This window comes from Microtus ochrogaster (genome assembly GCF_000317375.1).
Source record: "Microtus ochrogaster isolate Prairie Vole_2 chromosome 14 unlocalized genomic scaffold, MicOch1.0 chr14_random_3, whole genome shotgun sequence".
NCBI lineage: Eukaryota > Metazoa > Chordata > Mammalia > Rodentia > Cricetidae > Microtus > Microtus ochrogaster.
In genome coordinates, this window is record NW_004949098.1 from 11511179 (window position 1) to 11520528 (window position 9350).

General features: G+C 48.0%; 1 protein-coding gene across 1 annotated transcript in view; it reads right to left on the reverse strand.

The window, feature by feature from the left end:
- Positions 1-1141, reverse strand: part of Capg (capping actin protein, gelsolin like) — a 19956-nt gene extending 18815 nt beyond the window's left edge. The window contains exon 1 of the mRNA XM_013352838.2: positions 1106-1141. The gene's annotated coding sequence lies outside the window, so the exon portion shown is untranslated. The remainder of the gene's footprint in view (positions 1-1105) is intronic.
- Between the last annotated feature and the right edge of the window lie 8209 nt (positions 1142-9350).

Here is a 9350-nt window from a genome sequence, read left to right on the forward strand (position 1 = left end):
AAAAAAAAAAAAAAAAAAGAAAGTAGACTGAGCGAGCTATGAGGAGAGAGCCAATAAGCAGCACTCCTGCATGGCCTCTGTCTTAGCCCCTGCCTCCAGGCTCCTGCCCTGACTTCCCTCAGTGATGGACTGGGAAATGAAATCAACTTTCCTCTCCAAGTTGCTTTTGATCATGGTGTTTTTTCACAGCAAGAAAACCCTAAGAAAGACACACACATACCAAAATAAATCTAAAGAGATTTAGGAAGAAAGCAAGTTGTCCTCTGGCCTCCATATGGGCTGTGGCATGCACCTCATGCATGCACCCATGCACGCACCCCATGCATGCACCTCATGCACCCCATGCATGCACCCCATGCACGCATGCAAGTGTACACACAATAATAATGAATAAATAAAATTAAAAAAATTGAATGTTCTCTCTTAAGAACACAGTCTGTGGGTCTGGAGAGGTGGCTCAGCGGCTAAGAGTATTGGCTGTTCTTCCAGAGGACTCAGGTTCCATTCCCAGCACCCACATGGAGGCTCACAACTGTCTGCAACTCCAGTCCTGGGGATCTAATGTGCTCTTCGGGTCACCTCAAGCACCAGGCACCCACTGTATACAGACATGCAGACAAAATATCCATACACATAAATATAAATATCAGTTAAAAAAAAAAAGAAGAAGAAGAACATAGCTTGTAGCTGGCTTCCAAGGTCCCCGTGGCCAAATGACAGCCTTCAAAACAGGGTGGTCTGGGCTGATATTCCAGCAAGGCCTTGTCCCTCACAGAACCACAGGCAGGGCAGAGAGCTGGCTCTAAGGACTGGAACTCAGTTAGTAGAGTGTTCACACAGTACGCATGAAGCCCTGAGAGGTACCACAGCGTGAGACCACAGAGACCAGTGAGGTGGTTCAGCTGCTAAAGATGTTCCTCAGCAAGCCTGAAGACCTGGTCCGATTCCCAGGACTCACATGGTAGAAAGAGAGCTCAGACTCCAGGAGTGGGAGCAGTAAGACATGCCTGCAGTCCCTTCCTTCTGGAGCAGTGAGCTGTGCCTGCAGTCCCAAACCATCCTTGGCTACCCACAGATGTTGCAGGGAGTGGCTTTTACAACTTACCAGCAGTACTGCTTCAGGTCTGATTCAACTTCAGCTTCGCGGAGCCTCCTCGGGACCAATCTGTAAAGTAGATACACAGATAAAAGTGAAGGTTAAACAAGATACTACAATTAATGAGCAAATAACGAATATTCAGTAAATTTGGACTCTTTTTTCAAGTACATTTATTTATTTTTTTTCATTTATTTATTGGGGGGTGGCATGAACATACCACAACTTGAGGGTGTAGGTCAGAGGACAAATTATGGGAGCTGGTTCTCCCCTATCATGTGGGTCCTGGGAATCAGATTCAGGGCTTCAGGCTTGGTGACAAGCGTCCTTGCACCCTCCCATGCACCCTCTCTTAGTCACCGTTCATGCCAGCAGGGATGCAGACGTTGCTGACACGATTTACTAGGGACCCTGGCAAGAGTGGCCAGCACCTGCTATAGCAATGCCCATCCCTTCCCAAGCTTCCCAGGAGGTTGCTGTGGAAAGAAAGTTAAGCACGGGGCCTCTCCCCCTTCCCACTCCCCTGTGAATGCCCAGATATTCCGGTCTTGGCTGCACTAGATGCAGAACCTAGGTGGCTCTTAGACTGAGACCCTGTGTACACACCGGAGGACAAAGATGGATGAAAATCGCTGTTCGCTACACTTGAGCTAAGAGGGCCTTTCACCACAGGAAGAAAAATTTATTTAAAAAAAAAAAAAAAAAAAGAGGGTTCTTGGTCTGGGGCTGTGACGGTTCCGTGGTTAAGAGCACTCTGCCCTTCCAGAGGATCCAATTTCAGCACCCTCATCAGGCCGTCCACAAACACCTTAACTGCAGCTCCAGGAATCTGATGTCTTTCTAACCTGCATGCACAAACCCACACTCAGACACCACAGAATACGCATAACCTAGAAAGAAAAGAAAGACTTGCTGAGTGTGGTTCATTTGAGTAGGGTGGTTCACACCTGTAATCCCAGCACTTGGAAGATTGCAGGAGAATGAGAGGTTTGACGTCATCTTTGGCTAGATACTGAGTTTAAGGAAGTCTGGGCTACAGGAGACACCGTTTCAAAAAACAACAACAACAAAAACACAAAAAAAAAATCCCAAAAAACAAAAAACAAACAAACAAACAAAACCCCAACAAAGTTATAAAAAGAAAAACAAGGTATTTGTTCTTTTTAAGACTTAGGTTGGTCCCTCCACCCTCACCCCTACCCCACTTCTATTCTGCCCTACCCCTTAACTCCCACGTAATTGGGCTCTACCAACCCAGTCTTAAATTCCAGTTGAGCTTTCGTCCCTAAGGTGTGGAGGGGAACAGGTAGCAGGCCGTCCCGGGGACCCACAGAGGCCCTCTGGACGCCAAAGAAGGAGCCCCAGGCCGCAGAGAACACACACCTTACTTCGAGGAAGGTTTGGTGGCTCTGACCCATTGTTTTGCTGGCGACCACACCTCCACCCCCTAGGAGAAGTGAGTCACTGTGAAGGGCCAAGTGGCTGGAGCTGACTGGGGGCGATCCTGGCCCGGCCCTTCCCTTCGATCAACTGTGTCACTAGAGACCTAGCACTGGGGGCCTGGTAGGGACCTCAGGACCAGGAAATCTAATTTTCCATATGATGGGAAAACTGGGGCTGAGTAGAGCAGTTTTCAACTTCTCATTCAACCCACGGGTCCCGGTCTCCATCAGGGTTCCAACCTCCGCAGTTCCCTGAAGCACTTGGTACCTTCAATGTGATCTCCAGCCTGAGATGCAGGTCCGCTGATGGGGTGCTTGCCTGGCTTGCAGGAAGCCCTGGCTTTGACCCCCACCACCACAAACACCCGGTATGGCAATACATGCTTGTAATCCCAGCACTTGGAGGACCAGACTCACACAAGCAAATAAATAAATGTAATTTTTAACAATGATCTCCATCTTCCCATTCTTCACCATTATTCCTACTTAGCTGAATTGTCAGGGAGGATCAGGAGGACACCAGGATTGGAATCCAGGCTGACCTGACCCACATTAATGCAATTACCCTTCCCTAGTTCAGAGCCTAACAGATCAGCCAGTGTCTGCGTCAGTATCTGCCTTGGCTCCACACACAGCACACAAATCCACCCACGGACTCCTTCCACAAAGGACAAAGCAGCCTTGTTTTTTGAGAAGCAACTTTGCAAAGGCCAAGCAGAATTCGATTCTCTGAGGCCCACTGGACTGGATTTGAAAGATTTACACCCTGACTGTTCCTGGCCAGCTGGGCAACCCAAGCAATCACATCCCACTGAGAAAGTTTAGAAAGGGCCTCCCTAGGCTGTTGAGATGGCTGGGGCAGAGGGAGGGGGCAGGTTTTTTTTTTTTTTTTGAAACAAGGTCTTATTATGTCTACCTGGAACATTCTATGTAAGCCAGCTGTGACCTCACGGAGATCTGCCTGCTGCTGCCCACGGAGTGCTGGGCTTACAGGCACACAGCACTTAGGTTTTCTAGTATCGACAGATGCAACACCCATGTGACCATATCCCTACCAAGAAGTCAAACACATTCACCACAGCAAGTTCACTGTTTGCATATGTGGCCCGGGAACAATGTCAAGTCTCCCTTGAAACGCTACCACCCACCATAGCACTCAGGAGGCAGAGTGTCCTGTAATCCAGGTTGGCTGTGAACTCTCTACATAGCTAAGAATGACCTTGAACTCTGCAGGAGCAGCTCTTAGCTGCTGAGCCATATCTCCAGCTCCCTTGTTTGCTGTCTGTTATTTTGAGACAAGGTGTCTTACTGTAGCCCAGACAGACCTCAAACTCACTGTAATCCTCCTGCCTCAGCCTCCCAAGTGCTAAGATTACAAACACCACACCCAGCCTGACATGTGGCCCTCTGTGCGCCTTCATTCCCCATCAGTGACATAAAGGCTAGCTTAGTAGACGCTCTCCTGGCTCCTCTGACTCCAGTCCAAAGGTACAGTGCAGACTAAGTCTTTCCTCCCTGATGGGTTGCAGGGAATACAACTCTAATATGAAATCCCCCTGCCCCCAAATAGGGCTGGAGAGATAGCTCAGTCAAGAAAGCACTTCCCTTTGTCAGCATGAAGACCCGAGTTTAATCTCCAGAACCTATGTGGGTCTTTTTTTTGGGGGGGGGGGTGTCTTGGTTTGGATTTTTGTTGTTGTTGTTTTTCAAGACAGGATTTCTTTGTGTAGTATTGTAACTCACTCTGTAGACCAGGCTGGCTTCAAACTCACAGAGACCCGCCTGCCCCTGCCTCTCCAATGCTGGGATTCCAGGTGTGCACCACTACTGACTAGCCAGAACCCATGTTTTAAAAGCACTCAGATATGATACCATTGCTGGATAGAGGTACGCAAGCAGAGAGAATAATTTAGCAAATTATCTTCTCATTGTGTGTGCTATGTGTACTCTCCTTTTCTCTCACAATGTATTTGGGAACCAGAGACCCTTACCTGCAGATAATACACCCTTCCCAAACACTCTTGGCAACCTAGGACCCCCATCAGCATCAAGTCATATACACACCACAATCTGATTTTGGTGTAGACACCTCATATACCCTATGCTTTGCAGTTTATTAAATGTCCTCAGGCCCACACAAACCCATTTATTTGGTCCTCAAAGCAAACTGTGGGGACTATGGTGATGGATCTGAGTTCAATCTCCAGAAATTACATATAAAGCTGGTGCCATTGTGTCCCTGTCACCCCACACTTGATGAGCTCATGGCACTAAGAAATCCTACCTGGAAAGGTGGCTAGCCAAAGGGGAAGCCATTAACGTGGACCTCTGGCCTTCAAAATGCACACAACATACACACACATGCACACACACACATGCACACACACACAAGTGTTAATCACAAAGACGGGAAGAGAAAGACCACTGGCCCAAATCATCATGGCCAAATTAATTAAAGTAAGCAATTAATTACAGCAAGCTCTTTTATTTGTATACATGGGCTACATGCCCGCAAGGCGGGGTTCAAGAGGTCAGCATTAGATATGAGGGAGTCAAGGTTTTTTTTTAATATTTATTTAACTTTATATGCACTTGCTATGAATGTGTCAGATTCCCTGAAACTGGAATTATAGACAGTTGTGAGCTGCCATGTGGGTGCTGGGAATTGAACACAGGTCCTCTGGAAGAACAGTTAGTGCTTTTAACCACTGAGCCATCTCTCCAGTCCCATGACAAGATTTTTATAGCTCAGGGGTAGGGAGCTCCCAAATCGGGAATTTGGTCAGCAAAATAGGTGGGGTTACAGTAGCAGAACGTAGGTGTAATAAGTTAGTCATAACCACCTCCTGAAACAGACATGACTGCAAGGGGGCCCTAACAACAGACAGTCAATAACAAGGTAGCCATAACAGCCATTTGGAAACAAAAGTAGGGTTGTAAGTTGGTTATTAACTTTTTGAAACAAAGACATGATTGACATTCCCGGAGCAGGCAGTACAAAACCATTTGCAGTTAAGGTCACAGGTGGGACATAACACAATCCTTGAGAAACAGATTTAATCACAAACAGGAATGAACCTAGTTTGTCTTTACTGTAAGATGCCTTTTAAGCCTAATATGGAGGCAGGTAGGTTCTTTAACAGCAAAGTGTGTCTCACCAATTTCTTGGTGATTAAAGCCTTCCTTGGTGAAGTAGTTAACAAATTCGTGAAATTAATATTTATCACTCAATCCTACAGGACAATGAACTTGTATGTACAACCAGTCCTGGGCAGGACTGTTCATTATTTCGGGATAACCGATGATCACAGAAAAGACTCCAGACCCTTGGCCGAATTCATTTTTGCCAGGCAGTGTCTCCAGGATAAGCCCTTACTTGAGAAAGCCTGGACCCTCACAGAGAGTGCCCTCCTAGCGCTTCTCCCACCTGGAGCCTGGTCCTTTAGTCCGCCCAGAGTCACAAACAGGAAAGCCAGGACAGGGCCCCACTGTTGCCCAGAGACAAAGGCTGCGAACTACAAGTCCCAGAAGGCAGTGGGCTGCAGAGCAGGATCTATGCTGCCTCAACCGAGCCTGGCGAAGTCAGACAAACACACACGCACACACTCACGCACATGTGCCAGCCACGACACCACCAACTACAAATCCCAGCAGGCAGCGGGATGCTGGGTGGGGCCTAGAGGCCGATGTTTTCCACCGGAAGTGGAGTCACACAGGTGTGGTGACGACCCTTTCGCGGAGGGAGGCTGGTAGCGAACTAAAGACGGCTGGTGCTCGGGACTGTGGGTGATGGCGAGCGCCCACAGTGGGCACGGTGCGCCTCCTTGACTCGGATTCCCTTGCCTGGGCTAACTCCCTGTACAGGCAGGAGGATCAGCCCAGACCCTGAAGCGGGCCTGAGCTGGTTAGCGCCCTTGAATGGCCCAGGAATGGGTCCTCCTTGTCCCCTGGATGTAGGTCCGAGAGATTTGAGGTCCTGACCCTGGGCATCAGGATGAGAGGCTACTTTGGAGGCAATAACCAAGACACTCGTAATCATCGACTCTCAAGGCCTCTACCCACAACCCATGTGTCTCAATTCTTGGCCTCCCCAGGCTGCCCACAGAGCCTCTGAGATGCTGAGGAAGGGACTTACCCCAACCCTTCAGTGCAAACCGAGCTAGGTGGAAAGAGCGGAGCTGCGGCCCCCACTGCCTCCGCCTCCGCCTCCGCCTCCGCCTGGGCTGCTCTCCTGAAGTCTTCTCAGCTGATTACTGGCTCCCATGTGGGGACTCAGGTTACACCTGTATAGAGAACAATGATACCACAGTGGCCAGGAACACATGGACTCTGTCTCCGACCCCATTTTTAGTCTTTACACTCCATATCTGATGGTCAATCCAGAAGTCAGACTCTGAAGGTGTAGCAATGACCCTATTAAGAAAGATCTCACTCTTGGTCAGCTGCTTCCTGGAAATATTCCAGCTAGTCTTGAAACAATTAGAAACAACTCCTAAAGGAACTCAGTAGACTGCTCACATTCTCCTGGTAGCAAGGTAAAATTCATATTAATTGGTTCCTGTGGTCCCCGTGCATGTCCATCTAGGCCTGGAAATTTTTCAGAGATTTCCTAGAGTTGAGTCTTTGTTAGACAACCAACATTTGAGAAGCAGAAGGGTCATGAATTCAGGTCTAGCTTGGGCTACATAAAGATACTGTCAAAAAGAAAAAGAAAGAAAGAAAGAAAGAAAGAAAGAAAGAAAGAAAGAAAGAAAGAAAAAAGAAAGAAAGCAAGCAAGCCATGGTTTTAAATAGCCCTTTGCTAGTGATGAGAGGTAAATACCGTAACAGTTTGGGGACAGCCATTGCTCCAGTCCCTAGCTTTGAGGAGCCCATTTGCCCACTGTTAGAATTTATTTTTACTGCTGAGTTTTGGTTGGGGGTGTTATTGTAGTTGTTTTCTTTTAGGTTGTCATAGAAATTTTTGAGTCAGCCAGGCCTGTAATTCCAGTTTCTCAGGAGGCTGAGGCAAGATTATTTCAAGTTTAAGGCCTGCCCGGAACACTTCCTGTCTCACAGTCAAACACGCAGAAAGAATGGTGGATGAAAAGAAGAAATGAAAAGGAAGGGCGTGACACTCCTAGGTATGGTGGAGGAGAAGGCCACTCTAGATAAGAGGGAGAGAACAGGCCGAGACATCAGGAAATTCCAGAGTGAGCATGACCCTGAGCCAGGCTGTGGGAAAAGAGGGGGGAGGGGATATCCAGGAGACCAAGATGCCTAAGGAGCAAAAAAGGCACCAGCATAGCCAAAATGGCGGGATTCTATACGCACAGCGACTGGGGAAAGAGCAGGAGAAGGGTGAGGTGTGGCAGCCAGGGGCACCTAGCCACTGGTCTTGGGTTCAAGAACTGACAGATGGGTTAGAGTTCAGGGCAGAGTGTGACCTCGCCTGTGTGAAACCCTAGCCAATCCCTAAAGCCCCATGGCATGTGGGAGGCAGGAGGTGAATCAAGCAGGAACTGTAGCTCTGAATTCTTGAAAGGCTATGAAGAAACACAAATGGGGCAGCCTTCTAAAAGTGCCCGGAGTGAAATCAAAAGCATTAGCAAAATAAAATGCTCATGACGTAAAGAATTCCTTTAGTAGGGCTGGAGAGATGGCTCAGCTGTTAAGAGCACCGGCTGCTCCTCTAGAAGACCTGAGTTTGTTTCTGAGCAGTCGCGCTGGGCTGTTCGTAGTGGCCTGTAACTCCAGCTCCTGGTGCTTGCACGTCCCTTTCTGGCCTCCATGGGCGCCTGTACACAGACACTCCCAGACTACAGGTACACAAGAATAAAACACGCTGTGTGGTGCTGGCGCACGCCTTTAGTCCCAGCACTCGGGAGGCAGAGGCAGGCAGATCTCTGTGAGTTCAAGGCCAGCCTGGTCTATAAAGTGAGTTCCAGGACAGCCAGGACTACACAGAGAAACTCTGTCTCAAACAAAACAAAAACAAAAAAGATTAAAACAGATCTTTCAAAAAAGCATTCCTTTAGGTTTGCCCTTTTGTTCATCTCTTGGTTTTCATTATGAAACGTTATGCATAGGGGTCACTTTGTTGGTTGTTTCTTTGGACAGGATCTCCCTCTGCAGCCCAGGCTAGCCTGAACTTTATATGATCCAGGCTGACCTTACAGCAACCCTCCTGCCTCAGCCTTGCTGGATCCTGTGTCCAGAACGTCTTGCCTCTGCGTCCTGTCTCCATAGAAACAGTAGAATTACCGTCAGTGCTGCCATGCTCAGCGTTTGTTGTTGTTGTTGTTGTTGTTGTTTTGAGCCAGTCTCTCTGTGTAGCCCTGGCTGTCCTGGAATTATATAGACCAAGCTGTCCTCAAACTCACAGAGATCTGCCTGCCGAGTGCTGGAATTAAAGGCATACATAAGACACGTCTGGCCACATCCAGGTTTTGTTTGTTTGTTTTGTTTTGTTTTTCGAAACAGGGTTTCGCTGCAAAATAGTTGTGGACCAGCCTGGCCTTGAATTTACAGAGATCCTCCTGCCTCTGCCTCCCAAGTGTTGGGGTTAATTGTGTACGCCACCACCGCCTGGCCACATACAGTTTAATATGAATTCTGGGAATTCAAACTCAGAGCTTCATACTTTACCCACTAAGCCATTTGCCCAGGGTGTGTGTGTGAGTGTGTGCATGTGTGTGAGTGTGTGTGTTGGAGTGTGAGACTGTGTATGTGTGTGTAAATGTATTATATTTATGTGTTTGCTTGAGTGTGTGAGTGTGTGTGTGTGTTGGAGTGTGAGACTGTGTATGTGTGTGTGAATGTATTATATTTAT